Genomic DNA, 15,716 nt, shown 5'->3' with positions numbered 1-15,716 from the left:
GTGGTAGTATAACTAATAACTGGATGATCAAAAGCAAGCAGAAGTGATATCTATGGGTCATGATCTGATAAATTAACGTTTTTCCTCTTCACTTCCTTTTTCTTCCTTCCAGCTGCCTGGGAAATGGGAGGAAATGGAACAGCATCTCGAGCTTTAAGGTGAAGCCATGTAAAGGGAAAAGCAGCACCAACCCCATCAACCCTGGACAGTCCATTCACTTCTTGCATTAGAGAAAAACAAACTCTACCTTATTTAAGCTATGGCATTTTGAAACCTGTTTATTTACATATTTATTTTGAAACCTCTTTATTTATCTTACACTGAACCCTAACAAACACAAATAATAGAATCTATGGGGACACAGTTCTGAAATGATGAGAAAATGTTTCACCATTTGTGGAAGGAAATTTTATAGTATACACAAAAAGCCTTAAAATATTAATTCTATTTGAATTAGCAATTTGAGTTTTAGAAAGTAATGCAAAAAACAAAACACAAACAAACAAAAACCCCATAAGTACCCAAAGATGGTTGTGCATAATAGGAAAAAGAAAAGAAAAAGTGTCCATCAGTAGAGAATTGACTGAAGTCATTTTGCAGCATTTGTTAAGGTGTAGTGGACAGCTGCTATTTCTGCCTTAATAGCCCCATTCTCCCTTCTGGTAGAAATCCTTTCCTCTAGGGATTCATTTTTCTGTTATAGAGCTCCAAACCTCCTGTTTCTAGAGTATTTTGGGAATATAAACAGCTTACAAATTCCTTAGGAGCAAAGTTAGAGAATCATTGCTTAATTAGAACCATAGAACACACATACACTATTTTATACTCTAAAACATATTTATTGTTTTGGTAGGATTTTAGGAAAAACAACTATAAAAGCTAACACTCCTGCTGCAATTCAGGATTATTAGTTCAGTCTTTTCTCTTTTCAGTAATTAAATAATTCAGTACAAACGAGAGCAACTGAAATTTCTTCTGACATACAGTCTTTTGAATGCCATCTGAATGACCAGAGGGAACATTTTGCCCTTTTTCTACAGACTATTTTAAAATTTCCTATTTCAAAATGTGATATTGTCAAAGGATAATATGTATGTGTTGAAAACAAATATACTATTTTCCCTTTTGGGTACTTTTGTTTCAACTCTGTGCCTACTTAAAGAAACATTAATTATAATAATAACCCTACTTCGGTTTGTCATAGTCTCAGAAGGATGTTTTGTTTCCATTTTAAAAGGAGGCTTTCAGATTCTTCAGGAACTTTAATTTTCACAGGACTTGAATTTTTAGTAAATACGGGTGATGCTAACTTACAAACACAGATAAATTAAATGATGGGACATAGTAGAATTCTTCTATTCAATTCACTGGAAGATATTTTCTGGTTTTTGTTTTTGTTTTGTTTTTTTTTAAGATAACATTTGTTTCTTTTTTTTTCCTATTTATTTATTTATTTTTTGATGTAGTGTTCTATGATTCATTGTTTGCTGGAAGATATTTTCAAGAGAAATACAGGAAAAAAGTTCTTACTCTCATTCTGTTTTTCAATACATCTTACTTGATCAATGCAAAAAGACTTTTTTTCCATTTGAACACTTTTGGACTGGGAAAAAGTCTTAGAATGTATCCCATCTGTCAACCATGAGACAGTCATGAGAAAGATGCCATTTCCTGAATACATACAGATGTGGTTATAGTTGTTCAAATTGTTGTCTTTACAGTTAACTCATTTACATTGTTGGCACTACACATGTAGAATTAATTACCTCTAAATGTCTTCAGAAAGATTACAGCATGACTTGGACATAAAACTAACAGTGACTTTTATTTATCTCTAGCAGGAAACTAGAGGAGGGGGTCACTGCATTCAAACAAAGATAGTGGCATAAATTTGACATTACTGGAATGAATATTTATGGCTGGAGGAAAGACTGCAATTCTTTATTGCAAAGCACAAACTGGGTGTTTTGTGGAATCGAAGAATGGAAAATAGACACGTGTAAAAGAAGCTGGGTCACAAAAGGACTGCTTGTCACATGATGTGAAATGTAAGTGAGGGCTTACAAAACTGCAAGATCTTTCATACGAAAGCAGTTCACACCCATGATGGGCTGGGAAGATAACAAAAGAAAAACTTTGTGTCACAATTTCATTGTTAATATGTTTTCTTATTAGAGGAATAAGAAGGAATGGTGTAATTTATAATAATGTAATCATATTTTGTAAAATACGGCGTTCAAACCACAACACATAAAAAATAAAGACAAGAAGAAAAATTCAGAGTGGCCTCAAAATTCTCCCCAATGCCTCTCCAGTTTCAAATTTATTTCTGGGAGCTCAGGCATACCATCTAAAAATTAGATTTTTAAAAAATGCAATACATATATGTACATGTACTCTGCACACATAGGCATTACACATGTGTGCGCACATCTTATCTGCACATATATATGGTTCTAGGTACACACATGTACATATGCATATACACACATAGAGTATGTGTATGTGTATATATATATATATACACACATACATTATATTTTATTTTTCCAGATGATCATTTCAAGAATAAATTCCCATCACTCTCGTTAATTGGAAATTTTTGAAGCACAAAATGAAAATATTCAATATTTCAAGGCAGAAAACTATAGCAAACCATTTTATTTAGAAAAGTTTATCAAAGGGTGACACATTTCATTGTATAGTAATCATAAGTTTTGTATTTCCACATTTGTGTGAGGAAAAATGAGTTAAATTTAATAGTTTGCTAAGTACATACAGTAAAAGAGAGTGCTTATGAATTTATTTCCTGCACATCACGTACTATGAGATGGAGACAGCACCTGAATGCTCCCAAGCTGAACACAGAGTCAGTTCAATATTCTTAACATATTAGAAGTGATAGGTCCATGGCAGGCCTAGTGCTTTCATGAGCTGATGAATAATATGCTGGTGTGAAATAGACAAGAGCTCAGCACTGAATCTGTCTCAGGAACATATGCTTAACTTTTAAAATTAATGTTATGTTCATTCTCTATTATTTAACATTTTTCTTAGTTTTTAAATATTAATCCTATTTTATCATCTTAATTCAGCAATGTTTCATAAGCTCTGAAGAAATTATTTTAATGAGAGTCATAAGATTGTTCTTATTCTTTAACATATTATTTTTAAATGGTTGATATAATGGACATTTTCTATTTTGTGCTTAATTATAAAGAAAAATAAACCAAATGAGAGGGAGAGGGAGAGAAATTTAAACTAGAGTTGGAACAGAATAAGATCAAAATGAGAATAAATAGTAAATATATTAACCCATGTCTGTCAGCATAGGATGGTCATGATGAGGCTACAAATGATCCCTAAATTTCAGTGGTTTACAACAATTTATTTCTCTCATACTACATTTTTTTTCATGGACTTTTCTCATATTGTTTCCCAGTTTCAAGCTGATGAAATTGTTTCTATTTTGAACACAGCCAGTATGGAGAAAAAGAAAAAAAGAACATGGCTCTACACACAACTCCAACCACTGGTTCAACGTTCTCTTAAAACCTCTGACAGAGTGTGACTATGGTTCTCAAGTCCAGTTTCACTGACAAGTTACATGGCCAATATGGTTTCCCCAGGAAGAGTTAATGGATATTTGTGGACCTTCATATAATCTATCACACTCAGCCAAAACAGAAGATGGGCCTTGAAAAGAGTAGTGATGGTGAAAATGCTTTCATTCATTCATTTAACAAATAATTACTGGCCTCCTATTGTAGTTAAGACAATATGATCAGTTCTGATGATAGATTGGTGAAGACAGTCATGGACCCTACCCTGAAAAACGTGTATTGTCACAAAGAATATGTACATTAAATGAAAATTACAATAATGCATGATGAATGTAGTGATAGACTTCATTACACAGCTGGGATGGAGTCAAGTAGTGGATTCAAAAGATACTCAAAAATAGAATGTTGATGCCTAATGATTGGCTGGATTTTTCATATAAATGACAGACAATGTTCACAGCAACTTTAAGGTTTCCAGGTTGGAAATCGGTTATACCATGACACTTTTTAGTTTAATAGAGCACAAGGAAGTATAATTATTGTAGACAAAGGGCAAAATCATTCTGTATATATTAAATTGTAAATATGTTTGAAACACCAAAGTAGTATTGGAGATTAAATCTCAGATTGAAACTATATTATGATGAAATTGATACTTTGATATTCTAATTGAATATTTTAAATGCTAAATTTGAGATTGCTAGCCTGAATTATTTCAATGATTGTAGTATACCTGACAGAATTGGGGATTTCTAGGGCACAGTGGTTTGATAGGTAAATACTGAATCTTGATTTTATGATAGTTTTCCAATTGTACAAATTTGGAATATTCAGGTAGAGTTACATAGTTGAAATAAAATATAGAGATTTAAAATTTGAAACCATGAATTTAGAAGCAATATCTCATGAAAGGGAAATAGAATGATCTAAGAGCAAAAGGCCTGAATCTTGACTCACACAGAAGAAGAAAATAAGTCAGTGATGGAAAATAAATGCAAGGTAAGAAGGACTAGAAAAATAGAACTAGAAGGTTAATAGAGATGATCAATAATATGAAATATGAAAATTCCTTTTTATTCTCCCAAATCCCATAAAACCTAAAAAAAATTAAAAGTGTCATCACAGGATCAAATAATTTAAAATAATTTGAAATATTTAAAGTTGTGCCAAAAAAATCTGCACAAATAATCCCTGGATTCTTAATATAATAAAAAATAATTTTTCTCATGCAGACCCCTGCAGGAATTTTTTTTTTATCATTTTTTTTTTACTATGTTCAGTTAGCCAACATATAGTACATCGTTAGTTTTTGATGTAGTGTTCAACAATTCATCAGTTCCATATAGCATACAGTGCTCAACATATCACATGCCCTCCTTAATACCCTTCACCTGGTTATCTCATCCACCCATCCCCTTCCCTTCTTTAACCCTCAGTTTGTTTCCCGGAGTCCAGAGGCTCTCATTGTTTGTCTCCCTCTCTGATTTCTTCCCATTCAGTTTTCCCTCCCCTCCCCTATGGTCCTCTGCACTATTCCTTATATTCCACATATGAGTGAAACCATATGATAATTGTCTTTCTCCCCATGCAGGAATTTCTATCCTGAAGTTTTCAATGGGACTCTTCAGGAACCCAGATTCTTCTGTTATGAATCTACTTTTATCTGGATCATCATGGATCTCCACATCCAGTGCGTAGACGGAAGAAGAGATAAATGGAGAATTCCAAGGAATATTTTATTGCAAGAATAAAATGAATAATTTCTGTCACATTTTATTGTCCAGTATTCTATCCTGTGGCCTCACCTAGATGCCATGGTAGCTTGGAAATGTAGTCATAACCTAGGCAGCCAATTCCCAGCAGAAACTCTACATCATGGAAAGAATGTCCAAATCTTTGGTGATAACTGCCCTCCCTTTCATAGGAAATAATAAATTAGTGTAAGTACAAGTACAATAAAGCCACAGTTCAAAACAGAGTAAGGGAAATATATACCTTTCAAAAATGAACCTGGGCTGAACACAAAGTCAATGCATAAATAGATCTAGAAGGATAGTGAGTAAAATAAAACACAGATTAATGTGGAAATATGTGTAGTGGTAACAGAGATAATCACACATACCCACATAGGCACACACACATGTGCACACACATACATATAAATGCAAGTATAAATAAACTGGAAACAAAGAAAGAAAACTAAATAGTTGATAAAAATGAAGAGAAAAAAATGTAGAGCCAGAACAGTAAGTCGACCAATCATTTATGCAGTTGACAAGGTAGCCAGGAGGAGATCTTAGCTGAATATGGTTTCCGAAGGCTGCAGAACTGGGATTTAATGGTTATTTGGGAAAAGAGATGTGGTCTTCTACCAACACCAAGGAGGGAGTTGGAATTGAGAGCCTAGCATGTTGGGGCTTCTGAAAGGGGTTGGCATTCTATGTAAGGATGAATTGTGAAGCTTCACAAACCAGTCTACACTGTGAAAGAAAAGGGTGATTTATGGGAAATACTATCTTATCACTGGATATGAGATGAAATTGAACAAACAGAATAGCAGGTATAAACATATAACTAATCATTGTTCAATAAAGCATTTGAGGCAGAAGTAAATTCCAAAAATTGATCTTAAGGAGTACATCCATATGTCACAAGAAGGCCAATAGGAGGTAAATAGAATTCATTTGGCCGATGATGAGATTACAATAAAAAGTTATCAACTTTTTTTTTAACTCAGAATTTTTTTTTGTTTTTTTTTTTTTAATTTAAAGAAGTATTTAGAACACATAAAACAAGGCAACATTTATTCTTTCTTCTCGTCTTCCGGGGTGGGGTCTGCGGGCGGCTCCTCCACTGTGGCCCTGCGGCTCTCTGAGCCGGTGTTACTGTCACTGGTCCCTTCCTCAGCCATACTGTCCACCCCCTCCTGCCCGCTCTCCTTGTCCTCAGGCGTAGATGTGCCTTCTTCACCATGCTGTTGGCTTTCCGTCGCTTCTTCAAGGTGTGTCTCCTCTGTCCCCATCGGGATGCTCTGGTCCTCCTTCTCCTCGGTCTTTCTAGCAGCTTGCTCTTCCTCAGGAACTGCGTTCAGCTTGCTCTGCTGCTTCTTTCCCTCTTTGCTCCTGCCTTTTTCGAGCCTGTTTCCTCTGCCTGTGCAATTTCAGCGGCAATTTTTTCCATATCCACTTCTACTTTCAAACCACACAACGTTTTAAGTTCATTGTTAAATGAATCTGTGCTTTCCAGGAATTTCCTCTTCTTTTCCTGGTGTCGCTCCTCTATTTGAAGAAGTTCAGCTTCTAGTTTTCGCTGATAAACCATTAAGGGCTGGCCCTGTCGTTTGAGGACCTGCATTCTAGCTGTTGTGACAACTGACCGGACGTCTGGCACCACACTAAGGATTTCACTGATGAGGCGGTGGTTTCTCTGGAAACGGGCAGCGGCTGTGTGCTTCATGCAGAAGCCATCACCACAATCATCTGGATCTTCAGCAGGCTGAATGCTCATGGACGGTTCCCCTTTCTCCACGCGAGACTGTCTCTGTCGCCTTTCTTCCTCTAAAGCAGCTTCTGCACGACTTTTTGCATTAATGTAAGCCAGGTATGCGGGGGAATTATGATAGGCCTTCAAAGTCATTGTACTCTATCTTTTCTGCTTCGTATTCGTTTAAATACTGTTTTTCTTCATCAGTGAGATCTCGCCACATGCCACCCATAATCTTGCCAATCTCCCACAACTTTAGGTCAGGGTTGGAAGCTTTTAGTTGGTCCCAGACCTTTCTGCTGCACCTCATGTAGGGCACCAGCGGCTTATCTGGTGGCTTGGGGGCTTTTGGGATCATAATACCGGAGGATGCCGTGACCCGGCTGTCGGTGCCCGGGTTCCCTCCCAGCCTGTAGTTGTTGTAGGTGAGATGACTGCATGGATTGTATCCCACAAACCCTGTTGTGCTGGGCATTTGGGTTGCAGGAGCTGGGGTGGGAGGTGGGGCATGAGATGGTCTTTTTGACATTTTGGAAGATTAAGTTCTCAGTTCCGTAGGAATGAATCTGAGACACCGCGGGCGGAAAAAACGCCCGCAGCTCGGGCCTCGTTTCCCTTTGTCCCGCGCACGCCCCACCCCTCGCGTCCGGAGCCAAAAGTTACCAACTCTTAAAAGAAATAATGCACCAGGGAAATATAACAAAAATCTAAATCTCATGATAATAACACAATTCCTTTTAAAAGATTTGAACTTCTAGAGAAAACACATTAATGTACAACAATAGCTGTAGACAGAAATTTGCATGGCTTTCAGTATTAACCACATCTAGCTAACCCTTTAAAGATGGTATATCTGGATGGAATGGAAGAGATTGTTAAATGTACTCTGCATTCTGAAGTTTAGTTCCACTAATCAGTTCTCTCCCTTACCACGTTCTGAAGCTTATTCTAGAAACACTTGCACACAATAATAATAATTGTAACGACAACAACAACAACAATAAAATGTAGCTTTGAGTCAGGCAGGTCTGGCTACAAACTTTACCTTCACATTTTCCCAGCTATAGTTTATTCTTATGTAAAATTGTACTAATAGTAAATACTATGCAGGACAATTGTGAGAATTGATAAAGAGGCAAAGAACTTCATGTCTATTTAATAAACACTTGAAACAACTCTGTTAAAACTGATTCATAGAATTTGCTCTTTGTATATACTCATAAAAATAACACAATTCCTTTCAAACATTTTTGTAATATGGAACAATGATTGTTTTACCTGGAATTAAAATTCTACTGTGTTCGGTCTATTCAAAACTGTTATGTATTTACAACTTCTCTATGTAAGGGTTCATGGGATGACAATTTATGTATCATTAAAATTGCCACATTTATTATTAGTACATTCTACAGGATAGAGTAGCAAAAAAATGTTCAAATTTTCTTTGTTTCCAGCTAACAGAACTACAAGTTTTTTTCTTAGGTTAAAAAAAAATATTTAGTCACATCTTAGGCTCTGGAGTGGAGTAGGAAAATCTTGTAGTAGGACACTAGGTTCTGGGAGGAGTATGACCACAATTACATGTGTTGAGCAAATATATTGGTTAATCTCTCTACTTCTTGGTTTCCTTATCAGTAAAAATAAGAAGGTCTTGGAGAGCCTTCTAATTAGACATTTAGAAAAAAGAAATATTGTGTTGATTTTCACTGTTGAATAGTTTGGGGACTTCCATGCATACCCTGACAGAAAGGTTAGCATGAAGTCCATTAGGAAATGGAATATTCATATTGTGTATAACAGCGAAAAAGAACTAAATAATGTACTCATAGATGTTTGTCTTATAAAATGTTCATGAGAATAAAGGCTATTTATTCATCTTTAAGTACAGAGCAGGATGTGTAAGGAATGGGCAACAGCTCCTCAAGCTTATGCAAAATGCATAACTAAATTTTTCACTAAAAATATGTAGCTACATACTCACAAGTTGAGTGAAACTTAGCCTCATTTAGCTAATGAGAGCTGTAGCTGCATATTTCATATGAAACAATGTAGGCACATTCTCATAGAAGTTATTTAAAAGAGCAGATATACAAAAATATAGAACACAAGTTACCCTATGTGACTCAGGAATGACTTAAATATCAAGAGAATGACTTTACATCTAATATACTACTTACTCGTCGGAGTGTTTAATTGTATTTTAAGAAGCTAATTTATTCAATATGACTCACCTTTACATTATAAAATCAGCACTAGTTTGCCTTCTGAAAAGAATATGATTTTATTTTACAAATTGTCAGCATTTACCTGATTTTGATTTTTAAAAAGTAGTTGGCTTTCTAACTTAAAAAAAAAAAAAGAGTTTATACCTAAGATTAAGATACTTTTATGTAAAATTACATCACAAAAAATATTAATTTTAAAACCCTCTGCACTAGCTTATATAATAAGGTGGATGAATTCAGGTAATGTATAGCTATTCAAAATATTTGTTCTTTCAGCCTCCTTTGGACATGCAAAACACTTGTAAATGTGTTCAATCTTACAACTACTGCCCCGATACAGAACAGATACAAAATGCAAATTCTCTGTGGAACTAAGTTTTCCTGAAAAGGAGCAAACATGCACAAACTTTCAGTTATGCAAGAGGAAGAAGTCCTAGAGATTTACTATGCAGCATAGCACCTATACTTAAAAATTATTTTGTATGCTTAAAAATTTGCTGTATGTATAGATCTTATATGAAGAGTTATAATAATAGTAATAATAATAGGGGGAGGGAAAAAAGGAGGCAGGGGAGGAAGAGGAGGAGGAGGACAAGGAGAAGGAAGAAAAAAGGGGAAGAAGAAAGAGGGTGGGAGGAAAGTTTTAGGGATGATAGATGTTTATGGCATATATTGAGGTGATGGAAATAAAGTATATACTTATCCCCAGCTCATCAGTGTATTACATATGTACAGCTTTTTGCATGTCAATTATACCTCAATAAAGTGTTTTTTTAAAAAAGAAAAAAAATTCTAAAATCCCTGTAGCTTCATTCACTTAGTTTACTGACCTGGAATAAAAACTACTCAAGAACCATGGTTCTAAATATGGTTCCTGAAACATCAGCATTGCCTGGGAACTTGTTATAAATAGAAGTTTTCAGGCTCAGTCCAGAAATACTGAATCAGAAGCTCTGGGCATGTCTACAAAACCCTCCAATTGACATAGATGCGAGCCAGAGTGAGAACCACTATTCTAGTGCAGGATGGAGAAATAGATCTCTATATAAGAAGGGTATCTCTGGGGCGCCTGGGTGGCTCAGTTGGTTAAGCGGCTGCCTTCGGCTCAGGTCATGATCCCAGGGTCCTGGGATCGAGCCCCGCGTCGGGCTCCCTGCTCGGCGGGAAGCCTGCTTCTCCCTCTCCCACTCCCCCTGCTTGTGTTCCTCTCTCACTGTGTCTCTCTCTGTCAAGTAAATAAATAGGATCTTTAAAAAAAAAAAGAAGGGTATCTCTATCATTCAAATAATGAAGGACTAAAGAGTTAGGGAGTTTTCAATCTTGTAAAAATAAACTAATAAATAAATTCACTTTTCCTCACTCTATTTTTCAGAAGTATGTGGTTGGCCCAACTTTCAGTAAGGAAGTTCTAGATCCCTCTGAAATTACTTGAGTTTGTGTCTGTTACTCAGAAAAATTACAACTGGATAATTGGAAGAATACTGTCCTGGGAAATTGGATAGAAGAGAACTCATCAACATGCGTGGTCACTATTAGTTCAAACCTTTATTAAAAATATTGCAGGATGAGGGGCGCCTGGGTGGCTCAGATGGTTAAGCATCTGCCTTCGGCTCAGGTCATGATCCCAGGGTCCCGGGATCAAGCCCCACATGGCGCTCCCTGCTCCACGGGGAATCTGCTTCTCCCCCTCCCTCTGCTTCTCCCCCTGCTCATGCTCTCTCTCTCTCTCTCTCTCTCTCTGTATCTCTGTGTCTCGAATGAATAAATAAAAAAATCTATAAAAAAAAAAATATTGCAGGATGAGAAGAGTTCAAAATGACAGTTTTGGGGAGTAAAAGGCCCAAAGCACTGACATGGTAGATTGAGGAGCTGTAGTTAAAGCTCAGTTTTAACTGTTCAGATTTCAAAAGGAATAGAGAATGTGAGGGTTCCTCATTATACAGGACCGGCTAGACTGTGGCTGTGGTTTCGGCATTAGTTAGTCCAACTGGGCTTAGCAAGACTGGAGGAGAAACAGTTAGGAGCCTACCATCTTACCAAGGCTTTCAGTCCTTCACCATCTTTCACACTTGCATAAAATCTAACGTGAAAGAATTGTAGGAATAAGCCCCCATTATTTATTTTCAATCACGTAAGAGTTACTATAAGAATTTTATATCATTATTATTGGTTTTTTGAAATTTTAAATATAAGGTAATACCACCATATGTTGTGGGTAGATCAGCACATTTAATCTTCCAAGTATTTGTAGTATGATTTCTCATTCCATATTTTATAAACATAGAATGGTTAGCTACAAGGGCAGTTTCAAACTAAAGTCTTAGGCCAAAGAACTTCCTCTTAGCAGTTCATCTAAACATCTTTCTAATAAATTGAAAAAAATAATTTTAAACATGCTTAGAAGTGCTTTATACCAAAGGTAGGAATTAAATAACATTTATTTTATTAATTTAATTATCTTGTTATGTCTCCATTTCTACTAAAGATCCAAATAAAAATGATCAAATAAAAATCAGTAAAAACAGAAAACCAACTGCAATCCATTAAAAATACCACTGATTATTATGTGATGGGGAAAAAAATCTTTTGGTTTTCTAGAACTGCAGATTCTTCAGAATATATCATGTGTCCAAGCTTTTCTAATCATATGGAATATATAATATCGAAAATGAGCTATTCTTTCCGTTTTAATTTTAGAAATACACACACAGAGAGAGAACTAATTTAAATACTTTTTCTCAAGATAGTTCTTAAAATATTACATTACTGGATTACAGATGACCAGTAACTAAGATATAATGCTATAAATTGCTATACTTAATCTGGTAAGGGTAAGTGTTTTGTACACAATTACTTAATTCAAAGAATGTGATTTGATATGGGCAAAGAACAAAGTTAATCACCATGATCATCATCATATCTTAAATAACATATAATTAATACTGTATTGCTTCTTCTCCAGGTGAGTATAGATTAATGTAATACATAGCCTGCTACTAATTCGAGAACGTCTGTAGATGAAGTAGCTTAGAATATGACTTTCTCTGTCATATTTTCCCTGGGCAGCTGGAGAGCAAGAGTCACTAAAGTGATTTAGCAGTCAAGCTCTCCATTCTCCCAACCCTTCACTAGACCAAAAGTAGCAAGATGCAAACCACTCTTCTTGGAGAGCTCAAGTGAAACTATTTCTTTCTTTACTCTTTCAAGTCCAGAGGAGAGCGTATGATTTACTCCAGGGTTAAATCAGAATTTTACTGGCAATACATGAGTAAAAGCTTAAATACTGTTAAAAATTCATTGCAATATTTTCTCATGCATCAACCTATGTTAAGTAACATTTTCAGATTTCTTGACTAGTTAAAAGTCTTCAATGCTACTTGCAACTCTCCTAATAATTAATAATACTACAGAAGAGAGAATGAAATTCTGTTATTTCTTTTACCACTTTCCACTCATTTTTAAAATTATCCATTTACTCATGTATATGTTAGATGATTCCATTGTTTCTTTTCCATCTCTCCTTATACTTCCTTAGTTAAGGCACATATCAATTGGCATTATGTCAAAGAATCTGCTCCATGTCTCTCCCTTTAATTCATTTTGGAATAATGTCCAATCTCCTTATTGCATACTTTAAAATATTCAACATTTTCACACTGTCACACATTTGCAGAAAGAGTGTTTTAACAAAAAACTTATTCCTCTGCTCCTTAACTATATTGCATGTTCTTTATTTGCACATGGTTGGGAACCTCAAGTTAACATACTAAGACTCTGTATTCAGAGTTGAAGAGTCTAATGTATGTATGTTCCATCAAACTCTTCTGTTTATTTTTCTTCTCTTCTTCCTCCTCTGATTAATATTGTAACAACCAATAATATCTATGGATCTCCTAAGTTATAGGTAATGAACCAACTAATTTATATGTACAATACAACATAATGAAAGATGAACAATTATTATTAGAATGTGTGTGTGTGTGTGTGTGTGTGTGTGTGTGTGTGTAGCAATGACGTTTTTAGGACCTTTTCTTGTATTAACAGGAAAAGTGATCATTTCTTTAATAATAGGATGAGCTTTTAGTTGTTATCCTCTCAACATTTAATTAGCCCAAGTAAATAAAAAGTTACAAATAACTACAAACAAAAAAAATTCCAAAGAGCTTAATTAGTTTAAAAAATATAAATGAATAATTCAAAATTTCCAGTGAATTTCCAAGCATATGATTTGTTTTGATATGCCTAGTTACTTTGTGGTATAGGTGGGACATTATTAAATTAAAAAGTTTATTTAGCTAATATGGAAGGAGTTGAAAACTGAATCCAAGTTATCTGAAACTTGATTAAGGGACTGATTATGCTCTGTCAAGCAACTTCCTGGACAATAATGCTGTAATATATATTTCCTAAAGTTCACCATGAATTTAATTACTGAGTGCAAACATGAACTCACAATAATACTTAAAGAGAATTTATCTCTGAAGGACCTTATAAAATCTTAAACCTCTTCTATTTCACTGACAGCATTAGGATAATAATAGAAAGGGAATGTATAGTTCTAGTCCTTACATTAATTCTGTAAATTGATATTCCTTATAACATTGAGAAAGCAACCCAGCTGTCCTAGACCTTGGTTTTCCCATCTGTGTAACAGAACAGTTGATAATTCTCAAGAAATGAAATACTGAATACTCCATTTGGCTGAAGGGACATGGAATTATGATTTGGCAGACGGCAAAAGAAAGCTTGCATCAAAAACCTCTGGCTTTAGATGATGGGCTTAAGGTCATAAAGTTACAGAAAACTTGATAAAACTGAAGCTACTCTTCTTATTTGTGCAAAATACTAAAGCCATCCTGAGAGACTCATAAACTATGCTTGTCCTTTATGAATTTCCTCTCTTTTTTTTTTCATTATGGGAGTTAAAAATCACACTGTTGAATAATGATTATTAAAATTAGCATAAAATCACATGGCACTTCAAAGCACTGTACAAAATCAGTTGAGGAATAAACAAATAAGCTCAGAGTTAGTAAGAGTCATGTTTTTTAAACCATTTTGTTTGATGCTTTCTTAGGTCACAAATTTTCCTTTTTGTAAAAGACAGTATATTGTTTAAGAGTGTAAATCCCTACAGAGCCCCATTGAGAACAGGGAGAAAACTGCTTCTAAATGAATTACTCAACCTCTGCAAGTATTTCTTTTTAATTTTAACATTAGGTAGATGATAAGAATACTTATCTTTTGTTCTAATCTTTCTTTAAAAATGTCTAATTTTGAAATATAGTGAATATTTTCAATAAATATAAATTTATATGTATTTTTAAACATTGTAAACACCTGCAATCTGTCATATTTAAATTAATTGTATTTAATTATAATTATGTAATAAATTATAGAAATATTTTAAAATCTTCTACCTGTAATCTGATTTACATACTTCTCTAATAAGCAAACACATTAAATAGAGCTCCCTTGAAAATGATAATTTCAATGATGCACATCTGGGGAAGAAATTGGCACTGAAGATTTAATGATTTTCTAAAATAATTTCCAAGCTAAAAGAGAATATAACATTTCTTGGCATGCCTGTTAGAATTGTTTAAATGTAAGAGGCATATGATAATATATTCTATTTTCTTTGGTTTTACCTAGTAAGGAAAAGCATCAGAAGAGCAAATTAACACAAACTAAAAAAAGCTATTTGGGGGCACGTGGGTGGCTCAGTTGTTAAGCGTCTGCCTTCAGCTCAGGTCATGATCCCAGGGTCCTGGGATCAAGTCCCACATCAGGCTCCCTGCTCAGCGGGAGGCCTGCTTCTCCCTCTCCCACACCCCCTGCTTTTGTTCCCTCTCTCGCTGTCTCTCTCTGTCAAATAAATAAATAAAATCTTTAAAAAAAATAAAAAAAGCTATTTTGATATCCCTGAGTATAAATAAGAATGAAAAGGTCATTGTAAAAGATTAGCTTCAAATAATAGTGTTAAATAAAATAATATAAGGTGTCTGTAGGTCTTGTTTTATTGATTTTATTTCCAAAACATTAGCCATAAATGATGGAATTAAATAATGTAATCACCTTACACTACACACACATATTAAGGTCAATGTATAAAAAAAAGAAAAGAAAAAAAAAAAGAAAAATCAGGGCAAGATTGAGAAACAATTCAGAACAGAAAGTCCCATCAAGGACATGATAATGTCTCCTAAGATCTGATCTTTGATTAAAATGAAATACCTCCATTCTGAAAGGAAGATGAATCATTTACTTCCCTTTCTCTTTTATTTGAATCCACCCAACTATGGTTATAATGCAAAGGAAAAATGCCTAAAATAAAGATAGTTTAGCTAAAATAGTAACTTAGAGAAGTTGTATAGCAAGGGTATGCTATACATTTTACAGCTAAGGAAACGTAGCCCTAAAGAGTTTATACATTTATATAAGA

The 15,716-nt window shown here is 34.7% G+C and overlaps 1 pseudogene; it reads right to left on the bottom strand.

The window, feature by feature from the left end:
• Positions 1 to 6,366: 6,366 nt before the first annotated feature.
• Positions 6,367 to 7,656, bottom strand: LOC116639020 (annotated as a pseudogene).
• Between the last annotated feature and the right edge of the window lie 8,060 nt (positions 7,657 to 15,716).

The sequence above is a fragment of the Phoca vitulina genome, unplaced genomic scaffold (genome assembly GCF_004348235.1).
Source record: "Phoca vitulina isolate PV1807 unplaced genomic scaffold, GSC_HSeal_1.0 scaffold17, whole genome shotgun sequence".
NCBI classification, from domain to species: domain Eukaryota; kingdom Metazoa; phylum Chordata; class Mammalia; order Carnivora; family Phocidae; genus Phoca; species Phoca vitulina.
Note: the sequence above shows the minus strand (reverse complement) of the source record. Positions and strands in the feature narration are given on the sequence as shown.